The 11,664-nt window shown below is 36.0% G+C and overlaps 1 pseudogene; it reads left to right on the top strand.

Moving 5' to 3' along the window:
• Positions 1-6,396: 6,396 nt before the first annotated feature.
• LOC100474791 lies at positions 6,397-7,065 on the top strand (annotated as a pseudogene).
• The last annotated feature ends 4,599 nt before the right edge of the window (positions 7,066-11,664 follow it).

Below are 11,664 nucleotides of genomic sequence, written 5' to 3'. Positions count from 1 at the left end.
TTCATATACATACATACCCTAGCAGAGTTCTTTTTTTTTCCTTCGTGTCAGTAGAAATCTAGAGCAGAAATAGTATAGTCTCAGTAAGTATTAAGTTCACCTGCATGCAGAGACAACAACTAACAGTTAATAAAGTAAGGTGGTTGTTTATTTCCCTCTTAGATAAAAGAAATGCCTAGTAGACTGTCCGGTTGAGGTGTTCATCATGGTCCCGGACTCCTTCGACTGTTCTAAGCATCGTTAGTGTACTGTCTCGTGGTTCAAGATTAGTGCTTATTTTTCTGGTATAAATGTTGCATTTTAGTCAGTAAGAAGGAAAAAATAAAGGGATCTAAGAAATAGATATTTTAGAAGTTGCACACAATGCTTCCAATTACATCTCATCGGCCAAAACTTGGTCATTGGCTATATTTATCCTCAAGTGATCCTGAGATATAAAATATTTCAGCTGGTGGGCAAAATGCCCACTTAGAAATTGAGGTTCTAGTTGGAATGAAGGGGGCAAAGAATATTGGATTAGCACTTCAGCCACAGGTGACTACACTCAAATACAGACTTTTCTTTAGAAAATAACTTTGGGCTTGTTTCAACACCTGAGTAAATATAGTCCTAAATTCCCAGCATTTTATATCATAAAGTAGGACCATAATTATTTTTCCCTGCGAAGCTTTCAAAACAGGAGTGATCAGTAATCCAAAGAGACACTTGGAAATGTCAAAAAGCTCTCAGTTGATCTGATGGTCAGAAATATGATTTCCACCATACCCACCAAGATGAACTAGCTTCAGATATCATATTCTCACCTTGAAAACCAAATTAATTGACTTGTCACATGAAGTGATTAGACATAGATTATTTGGGGTTTTGAAAACCATCTGTTAATGATAATTCTGCTGGTTTTAAAATAGTAAGATATTTCCCCTAGCAATATTTAATAAGATCAAATATTTATAGGTAGTCCATTCTATATTTTTTTACAAACCCATGTCATTGGTTTACAGAAAATATTCTTTTTTTATTTATTTGGCTGGAGAATAGTTCGTTTCAAAATGGTTTCAATGGAAGTCATTAAACTGTAGAGGAGAAAGAATAATTTCCTTCTACCCTTTAATTTCTCAGCTGGGAACCTTGTAACAAAAGACCAATCGACAAGGGAAGAAAGTTTGTTAACATGTATATGTCATGCATTCATGGGAAATACTCAGGGGAAAATGAAAATGGTCAGAGGTATCTTAGGATTCAGCTTTAAATACTGTCTTCAGCAAAAGAGAGGAGAGTGTGGGGACCAGTTGTGGGGAGCTAACCAGGAAAAGTATGGTAAACGAGAGTAAGGTTCATTATGCACATTTCAAGTTGGTGTCTTCTCCACTGATAAGAATTTCTTGTGATTTAGTCATCCTTTTCTGCCTGATACAGAGACGGAGACATCGTTACTAATGGGGATTTCCCTTCTAAATGGAAACTTCCCTTACAAGTAATTTCTACTTTTTTCTCAGAGATCATTCTGCGAATTTTTCTCAAAATAATCAACCTCAAAATAATCCTCATGCCAAGGAGACATAATTTGAAGATGGCATGTTCTGCCACCCTTCATTCACATGAACAATGATCTAAAATATAAGATTGTCTTATAAGGCTGAAGATAGCCATTTTGTCTATTTGGTTGGTAATTCTTCTTCCCTAGTGTGACTCTTTTGCTACTGCTTAAGTTGCAATGTGCCTATACCCATGATTATCAAGGAAAAAAAAAACCAAAAAAACCCTTTAGTTTCTTTCCTCCAAAAGTAATGATTATGTGGTAAAGGAAAACATTTTAATGTATCCATTTTTTATTTATTTATTTATTTTTTAAAGATTTTATTTATTTATTCGACAGAGATAGAGACAGCCAGCGAGAGAGGGAACACAAGCAGGGGGAATGGGAGAGGAAAAAGCAGGCTTATAGCAGAGGAGCCTGATGTGGGGCTCGATCCCATAACGCCAGGATCATGCCCTGAGCCGAAGGCAGACGCTTAACCGCTGTGCCACCCAGGCGCCCCTAATGTATCCGTTTTTTAAAAATTAACATTTTCAGGGGTGCCTGGATGGCTCAGTCGATTGGGTGTTAGACTCTTGATTTCAGCTGGGGTTATAGTCTCGGGGTCATGGGATCAAGCTCTGCGTTGGATTCCACATTCAGGACGGCGTCTGCTTCTCCCTCTCCCTTTGCTCCTCCCCTCGATCACACATTCTCTATCAAATAAATAAATAAATAAATCTTTAAAAATTAATATTTTCAGGTAAAATACTTTTTAATAATTTACACTAATTTAGAAGACATCAGTCATCTAAAAGTTTATTAATGAAGAAGCCATCAAGTCTTGTTTTTTTCTGTTTTATTCATTTCATGAATTATTTTTATTTATTTATTTATTTATTTATTATTTATTTTTAAAAATTGGATTTTCTTTTTTTAAGATTTTATTCATTTATTTGAGAGAGAGAGAAAATGAGAGAGAGATCATGAGTGGGGGGAAGGGTAGAGGGAGAAGCAGACTCACCGCTGAGCAGGGAGCCCAATGGGGGACTCGATCCCAGGACACTGGGGTCATGACCTGAACCTGAGCCAAAGGCAGATGCTTAACTGACCTAGCCACCCAGGCACCCTCATGAATTATTTTTAAATATAAATCTGTACTATAGTATGAATTCTCCTATCCAGTACATTTTAAGAAATATTTATGAAATATAAAAATATCTTATTTAAAATTATACAGACTTTTAACTTCACTCGAACTAATAAGGTAAATCTGACTTTGAGAAATAACCATCCTATACAGTGCTTAAAAGAAATGAGCTATCAAACCATGAAAAGACGTGGAGGAATCTTAAATGCATGTTACTAAGTGAAAGAAGACAACCTGAACAGTCTACATATTGTATAAGCACAACATAGAACATTCTGGAAAAGGTTAAACTATAGAAACAGTATAAAGATCAGTGGTTGCCAGGGGTTGAGGGCCAGGGGAGAGGAGTAGGGAAAGCAGAGAGTATTTTTAGGGCGGTAAAAATACTATAAAAGTGGATGCATATTGTTATGCATTTGTCGAACTCCATGGAATATACAACAGCAAGCTTGAACTATAATGTAAACTCTAGACTTCGGGTAATAATGATGTGTCAGGGAGGGTTCAGCAGTGGTGACATAGGTACCACTCTGGTACCAGACACTAATGAGACAGGCTATGCATGTGTGAGGGCAGGGTGTTTGTGAAAATCTCTGTACCTTCCCCTCAATTTTGCTAGAAAATAAATAAAGTCTTAATTTTGAAAAACTCCACATTGATGTCCAGTAATTTTGGGTTTTCTGTCCAATTCTCTCCTTTATTTCATATATATTTCAATTTTTTTGGAATAGAAATTTTCATAGTGTAGCAAGATAACTTTAGAGGAGCTAGAAACATTCATTATCTGAGATACGAAAATGTCTCAGGACAAAAATATATTTTAAAAGAAGCTTTAGAAACATGCTTAACATAAACGGATGTTAAATCTGCATTGAGCTCAGTGGTATTAGCAAATGATAAACCTCTAAAATTAACTATATTGTCATCTGCTTAAAATGTGGAACTTCTAAGCTTTCAAAGTTTCCATTCTTTGACTTTAATGTAATACAGTGAGAACTTCATTATAATGTAATGTTCAAAACATTACTGAGATACAAAAATTATCCCCAAGTAAAAAAATGCAGTTTGCTGTTAAGCTGACATTACAGTTTATAAACAATTTCAGATGGGAGTTCTTGAAGTTTTTAATGGTATCCATCTTCAACACAGCTCCTGTTTATCTCACTGAAAGAGGATTGTTTCAAAATCTAAAATTAACCAATTGAAAACATTTACAATTAACAACATACACTTCCTTAAACAGAAGCTCATTATCTCTCAGGAAGACTTCAATAACAGCTCCTAATGGATTCCCTACCTCAAACTCCCTGCAACTCAAAACAGAAAGTATACTAATAGGACAAAAATTTGCAACATTTAAGGTAATTTTTATTCGAATATGCCAAATTAGTCAAGACAATTTTATTTATGTGTCCACTGTAGAAAAAGAAGTTATTTTTTTTTCTGCATAACTCTTTATTCATATAATGAAATTCTAACCAGGGAAAATCACAATCACCATTATTTATTGAGCACCTACTGAATTCTGCTTTCTGTTTTAATCACTTTGCTACATTATCTCACCTCATTCTTACATTACTGTAAGAAAGCCATTGCTCTTTTGAAACAGAATTCTACAGAAGCTGTTAAACTGGCCTGAACTTTCTTTGCCAATAATTAATGGCCAACCATGATTTGAAGCCAAATATATGATTCCAAATGCTGTTTTTTTTAACCATTATACTCAACTGCTTTGCAGATGTTCCTGAAAAATATAAATATTAAAAACTAATCATTTAAATATATTTGCATATTTTGTTTTGTGAAAAGATTCTTTTGTCTTTAGTTATATATGTAATATTTCTAACCATTAGAGACTTGTAAGGTGTGGGTGAAATGGAAAGAAATTCAAATTTGTTTCCCTTGACGTGACTAAGCTTCACCTGCGTAAGAGATGATGGATGCTTTCACAAGATAAGAAGCTCTTGAAAATATATGAAACAAAATTAAGATGACAGAAATTTGGTGTTAATAATCAGAATTGTTCTCATTACAACTTAGCTTCCTCTGACAGACACGTAGTGCACCAATCCCATACCCGAGAATATCACACCATATGTTGTTCTTCAAATATTGGAATATTGTAAAAACTGCTCAGATTTTATAGATTTGCCATTTCTAATGGAGATTGGAGCGGATTTACGATCCCCTGGGGCCTCACCAAACATTCGTGTTTATTGTGGCCCTCACCTTTTTAAGCTTATGACAAGAGGTTGTGCTTCTTTCTTTTGATTAAGTTTGAAATGCCTTCCCCGTCTATTTTTATTAATTTGGAAAGAAATTGGATGAAAATGATTCTGTGCTTTGGTTTTATTTTACCACCCTTTACTAAGCAGTGTGCTGATAGCATTTTAAACATGATTTACTGAGAAGGATTTATATTACACGTGACCAACAAAAGCGGGGAGGGCAAGCTGCAGCACGGCGAAGATCCCATTTCTGCATTTTCAGCTGTGTCGAAGCAGTTTTACTTACCTGATTGAACATGATCCTGAGAGAAAGCAGGCTTGGGTTCCTGTTAGTCTGCTGTTAGTTGGTACGCGTCCTGTAATTAGAGGGTCAATTTTTTGGATCATAAATTTCTTAATTATAGATGATAGAGTTGCATAGTTGATCTATAAGGTATTTTCTTTTGGAAGTCATGTTAATATATTTTTTCTCATGCTTCAGAATAAAATAGATATTTAGTGTACTGTCCTTTATAGGTTGAGTTTCAATTCTAGTCAATAAATACGTGTTGCTCACTGACCGTTTTACTAGGCATTATGGAGAAAACAAAGGCAAAGAACTAGAGTTACTGAGGAAAGCAAAGAGAAGAATAAGACATGTGTTTTAATAACTAAATTGCAGGATAGAATATGATAAGTATCATAAGATACATATTTACTAAATGCATATGGAGGTTCAGATGAGATAGAGATCATTATTTCATATTTTTTCATGCTGAAATGATATTTGAGATAAGTCTTAAAGGAAGAGATCAAGAATTGAGGTGGAAGAGAAGCAGATAAACAGAAAAAGTAGAACTTGGTTTATGGATGTTTGGAAAATGTTAACTAGTCCTCTGTTCTGCACTCAAGGAATACTCTGAAGGCTAATATGAGATAAAACCAGAAGTCTTCACGTTTTTTGAATGACGTAGTTTGACTTAAATTTTAGAAAGATCAATATGGCACCACTATGGGAACTGAACGGAGAAGGGGAGAGGTAGGAAGGTGGAATGTCAGCCAAGAGGACTGATCTGAGTCGAGGACAGAAATAAGGAAAACATGAATTAGGATTAGTTTACTGGAACTCTGAGGACCAGAGGACAAAATTGAGGAAACCTGCCAGAAAGTGCAAAAACACAAAAGATGAAAAAAAAATTTAAGTAAAAAAATAAATAAATAAAGGATCAGCCCAGGGTTCGAACGTTCAGAAAAGAGAAAATGGGACAGGAGAAAATTGACACAGAACTAATTCATAAAATCTCATCAAGCTGAAGAATGTGGAATCTCAGAGTGAAAAGTCTCCACCAAGAAGGCAACAAAATGAATGAAAAGAGGCTCACAATTAGGTGATGGTATAACTTGATTTTAGAATCTCTGGAATAAAATAAAGATCTTAATGGCCTTAAGAAAGTGAAGAGGGGATTTCAGTTCTTGAGGGACCAGCATGGACCTCAGGCTATTTGAACATTTTAATCCAAAATATGGATATCAGACCAAGTCATATAATTGATACCAACAATATGAATGACAAAATTAAAAAAGAAGAATTGGAGAGCTCCCTATAAGCCCTGTTTTCTCAATTTGGGCACGTGGTAGATATTGTAGCTTTAAAGGCTATGAATATGAGGGGGCAAGACTTTGTTATTGTTAAGGAACTGGCATCACCCACAAGTGCCTTCAGACAGTTACAAGGATTTCCATTTTATGGGAAATGAATGCAAATCCAGATTCTGTTATAATATCTACAGTCTGTGGCACTTCTGCTGAAAAAGTACAAGGGAAAGAAAAAAGTGAAAACTGTAGAACTCTCTGCAACAACTTCACACAAAAAGCCTGGTCAGGAAACACCAAATGCGGCAAATACCCAAGGAAATTGAACACCAGATCCTTAGGTCCCTGGGTACGCTCCACACTATATTTTATTCCTTATTAGTTTCTCAGAAGAGATTAATGAGATGATGTGATCCATGCTGTTTAATCAGTTTCCTGGTTTCAAGGAAGTCCTTTTGGTACCTGGAGGCATGACATTGCTTTCATGGAATTTGAAAATGATGAACAGGCTGGAGTTGCTGAGATGCTTTACAAGAATTTAAAATCACACCATAAACGCCATGAAGATCAGCTATGCCAAGAAATCCCATACGAGATAGCGGTCTTTATGGGACTTGGTGTAATTTATGGCATTTGTTTTGATAACATTTGGTTGGGCCATTTTACTAGTTGGGGGTGAGGGAGAAGTTAGATTTTTGTGAATGATTTAAAACAATACCAAGTCTTGTTTTGCATTAGTGAACTATGAAATATGAAGGCCTTAATTTTGTACAATAGACTGATTTGTCTTCAAAAAAAAAAAAGAAAGAGAAAGTGAGAGGAAACAGGTAACCAATGAAGGATCGGGATACAGAATTCCCATGGGCTTTATAACCAAATCACTGTTACCTATAGCAATGGTGTAATGTCTTTAAAATTGTAAGGGAAAATGATCTCAAATTAGAATTTTCTATGCAGACTGCTAGTCACTTGCGAAGGATGAACAATAACATTTGCGATGTATAAAGGCCTCAAAAAAATCTCTCTTCTGATCCATTACCAGTAAAAAGTTAACTGGAAGATTTACTACGGTTAAAATAGTTAATTTACTACAGTTAAAATAATTAAACTAAGGTAGACATAGAAAGCACAGAAAGCACAGAATCCAACACAAGAAATACACAAAGGAAACTAATAGGACATGGTGAAGGCAAATCCTAAGACAACGGTTGCAAAACAGTTGTCCTAGAGGACAATCAATCCAGAGGTGGTGACTTCCAGGAAGGATACTGCCAAGAAGTTAACGTTCATGATAGAGCAACTAAGGTATTTCAATGTATTTTCTAGGTCATCAGTAAGGTCAAAGAGGTTGGTGATTAATAAATTATACAAGAAACAGAGAAAATGAAAAATCAAGGCAGTCATTAATTCCAGGACAAATAAAACATTGCCTAAGAAAAGTCATTGTAATCAGAGTACAATACTTCTCTTAGCTGTGAATAATATTTGCATTGTCATAAATTCATGAACATTAAAAATTAATTCAAAAAAAGAGTGATATATAAACTACATTAAGAACATCAGAGGAGAGAAAGTATTTACCTCAAATAGGAGCAAATATAGATCTTTCATAATAGCAAGTTATTAAATAATATCTAAAACAGAAAGACCAAGAAATGATAATATAAAAACGCGACTTATAAAGGCACAGCATAGGGAATATAGTCAATGATATGGTAATAGCATCATATGGCCACAGATGGGAGCTACACTTGTGCTGAGAACAGCATAACGTATAGAGACGTTGGACCACTATGTTGTACACCTGAAACTAATGTTAACACTGTGTGTCAACTCTACTCAAATCAATTTTTTTTTAAATGTGATTTACAATATGGAGGCAACTGGCAGAAGAAACAGCTCTCAGGGTTCAATGTATGGCCTCAATGATTAAAAGAGTTCAGTAGGAAGTCCTAGGCTTTCACTGTAAGCACAATACGGCTATTTGACTTTTAAAATTATTTACATGTATAACTTTGTTTAAAGAAATAATTAAATAAAGAAAAGATTCTTCATGTTTCAGAAAGAAAATATGCAGGACTGGTAGAAGAAAGACTCAGATCTGTAACGGATTAAGAAAAGAAATTGTGACCTCATATTTGCATACGACAGAGTCCTGATTCTGGTCAGGTAAACATCAGACATTCTCAAACACTCCAACCTTGAGGGAATTCACCACATATAAGGTCATCTTTTTAAAAAATTAATTAAATAGTAATTCATTAATTAAACAACCTTAACACAAAATGGAGCCAATCAAATCCTCAAATGTAGTAAGAAAAAAATGCAGGGACTATGTTTAAAGAACAGAATATAAATGCTATAAAATTGGACAATTAACATATATTGCAATTTTTTTAAATCGAGAGTTTTGGAAGGGGAGGTGGGAGAATGTATAAAAGTAGTAAATGTCCTTCAGTGCCTGTCTAAAACAGAAGTATGTGTTTCAGGAAATAAAACACAATGATTTCAACCTTTTAGACTTTCTCATGTTTTTTTCTCTAAATTTAGAGGTATCCATAGAAAATATTTATCGAAGTGTTTGCAATTTCTTTAATTTCTTCATTTTCAATTATCAAGTTAAAATAAGTTGAATAATCTTCTTAGATGAGCCTTCATGGTGCACTCTCATTTAGGAACATTTTCTTTGACTATCAGATGATGTCTTTTCATGTGTCTACTCTTAACTACACATATAAAGAGACCAATGTCTGAATGTTGTTAACTTAATAATAACCAGGGTTATTCTGAGGGTTGCTTTTCTTTTTGTTTGCATTTTAATTTGAATTCTTTATAATGAGGCTGAATTATATAAGTCTAAACCAAAGAAGAAGAAGATGATGGTGATACAGAGACAAAAAAGAAAATACTAATAAGAAAAAATTTTTCTCAAAGGAAAAGAAGAGAAGAAGCATAAATACACATTAATGAAGAGAGCCCAGCCCAACTTTTCTGTTACACAGGTTGGCAGTTTTTCCAGATATCTGGAATCCATAACTATGTTCCATGCCGACTGTGAGCAAGGCCCCCTCAGGTGTTGATCTTAAATTTTATCCCCCTGTTCTCCCTCTGCTTATTCTATACGCAGGGAACTCTGCTCAGGGCTGAGAGGACATCATGTCCTTCTCTGTACCCTTGAACTCCATCTTCTCAAGATGCTTTAAATTTTGTTTCCCCTTCCTTGCTATATGGTTTGTTCTATAAGGGTAACTCTGACTGGTTGTCAAGAGTGTTCAGACACTTTGATTTCATGCACTTCTGCTATGGTCTCCAGTGTTTACTGGACTAGTTCAGTGCACCACTTCCAATCCACTGTGTCTTTGCCATTGTCTTTTGTGTTTTGCTGTCTTCCACCCTGCATCTCACTCTTGTCATATTGACCTGCAGGCCACCTTCTGATTTGATAAAGAGGTTGATCTAAAGCCTAACATACACCACAGATTCGATTCTGGTGTTCATCCTGTTTCTGTGCCTGGCGAAGCTGGATGGCTCCACCACCTTCCTCACTGGTGTCCTCTGGTGCAGGGCACCGAGGGCAATTCCTGACAAGTTTACATGCCAAATAAAGATTTTTTTAAGATTGTATTTACTTATTTGAGAGAGAGAGAGAGGAATAGTGAGAGAGAGCATGAGCAGGGGGCAGGGAGAAGGAGAAGCAGGCTCCCCACTGAGCAGGGAGCCCAATGCAGGACTTGATCCCAGCACCCTGGGATCATGACCTGAGCTGAAGGCAGATGCTTAACCAACTGAGCCACCCAGGTGCCCCCCAAATAAAGATTTTTTTAAATGTTATTCGAATGGTATTTTTAGAGTTAATAACCAAAGGCAAAAGTAGCCAAGAAAAGAAACTACAGTAGGGGACGAGATGAAAAGACATTAAAAAGCATAAATAGAAGATAAGAAGAGAGATCACTAGTGAGAGAGATGGTCTTAGAAAGAAAAATGATTTCTACAGAGCCTAATAATCCAAGTGGTTAAGAATCTAAATTGGAAGCTTGTTTCAAGCCTTCAAGGGGTTACATCTGTACTTGTAGGAATGTAAAATACTTCACACATTTAAGACTCACTGTGTGAACCAGCTAAAGTATATCTTCTTCAGTTCTGGGTCTTGCTTGAGTTGCTGGAATCCTTATATATAACCAAGCCTAATGTCTGATATAACTTCTACAATGTAGAAAATACCTGTTATAGAAAGTATAATGGAATAAGCACGGTGCTTAGCCGTCAGGCTTTGTTGCTCTGGATGAGATCTCAGAGTCCTTGTGCCATTCAAGATGGGTCAGTGGAGGATCTAATTCCAGTTTCTGTACTTACTTTGTTCTTTTAAGATGCATCCTATGTCAATGAGAGCACAAGAGGAAGAGAGAGGCCTCTCAGCTCCTGGGGAGTCCTTGCACCAATTCATCCACTAACACACCGAGAATCTCCTGACCTCTACACAGTTTCCATCCCAGACCCCCTGATGAAGGGGAAGGGCTTAAGGATCCCTACCTTGTCATGTACCATCAATAAAGTATACTGTACCTAGTCAAAAAAAAAAAAAAAAGATACACTGTGTACCATTTAAGGAATTAAACTCTCCTGTCTAGAGAAACACAGTATTCCTCTCCACCTGGTTCTTTAGATGGATCCATGTAAGTGGGGCTGTTCTAAAGACCAGCATATGAATCTCTCACGGACTCTTTGGTTTGCTCACAATCGGTTCCCAACACTGAAAGCAGCACACTCAAGCTTTTTCTCTAATAGGACGAGTTTTTCAACATCTACGGTATGGTAAGGCTATAGTCAAGAAAGTAGGTGGGACTTCCCTCCTCAGGCTGATAGTGGTTTTGTCTTCCCTTGGCTGTTCTCCCAACTTTCTCCTAGATGCCATAAATAACAACACATAGGCGTCTAGCTCTGAAATATATCTGCATTCCTCTACAGCAAATGCCTCACAAGCATTGTTTGCATAGACAGTCTGCATTTTCTCATCTCCCACTTTTTTCTTGAGTCTCATCTAATCAGGCTTTGTCTCCAGAATTCCACAGATCACTTTCATTGAGGAAACCAACACCTTCATATTGACAAATACAGTAGTCAGTGGATTCAACCATACTTGTCAGACATCCAGAGGGTTATTTTTATATGAAATTCAATGTGAATAGTGCCCTCAGAAT

The sequence above is a fragment of the Ailuropoda melanoleuca genome, chromosome 14 (assembly GCF_002007445.2).
Source record: "Ailuropoda melanoleuca isolate Jingjing chromosome 14, ASM200744v2, whole genome shotgun sequence".
Lineage (NCBI taxonomy): Eukaryota > Metazoa > Chordata > Mammalia > Carnivora > Ursidae > Ailuropoda > Ailuropoda melanoleuca.
The sequence above is the reverse complement of the archived record's forward strand: the minus strand, read 5'-3'. Positions and strand labels throughout refer to the sequence as shown.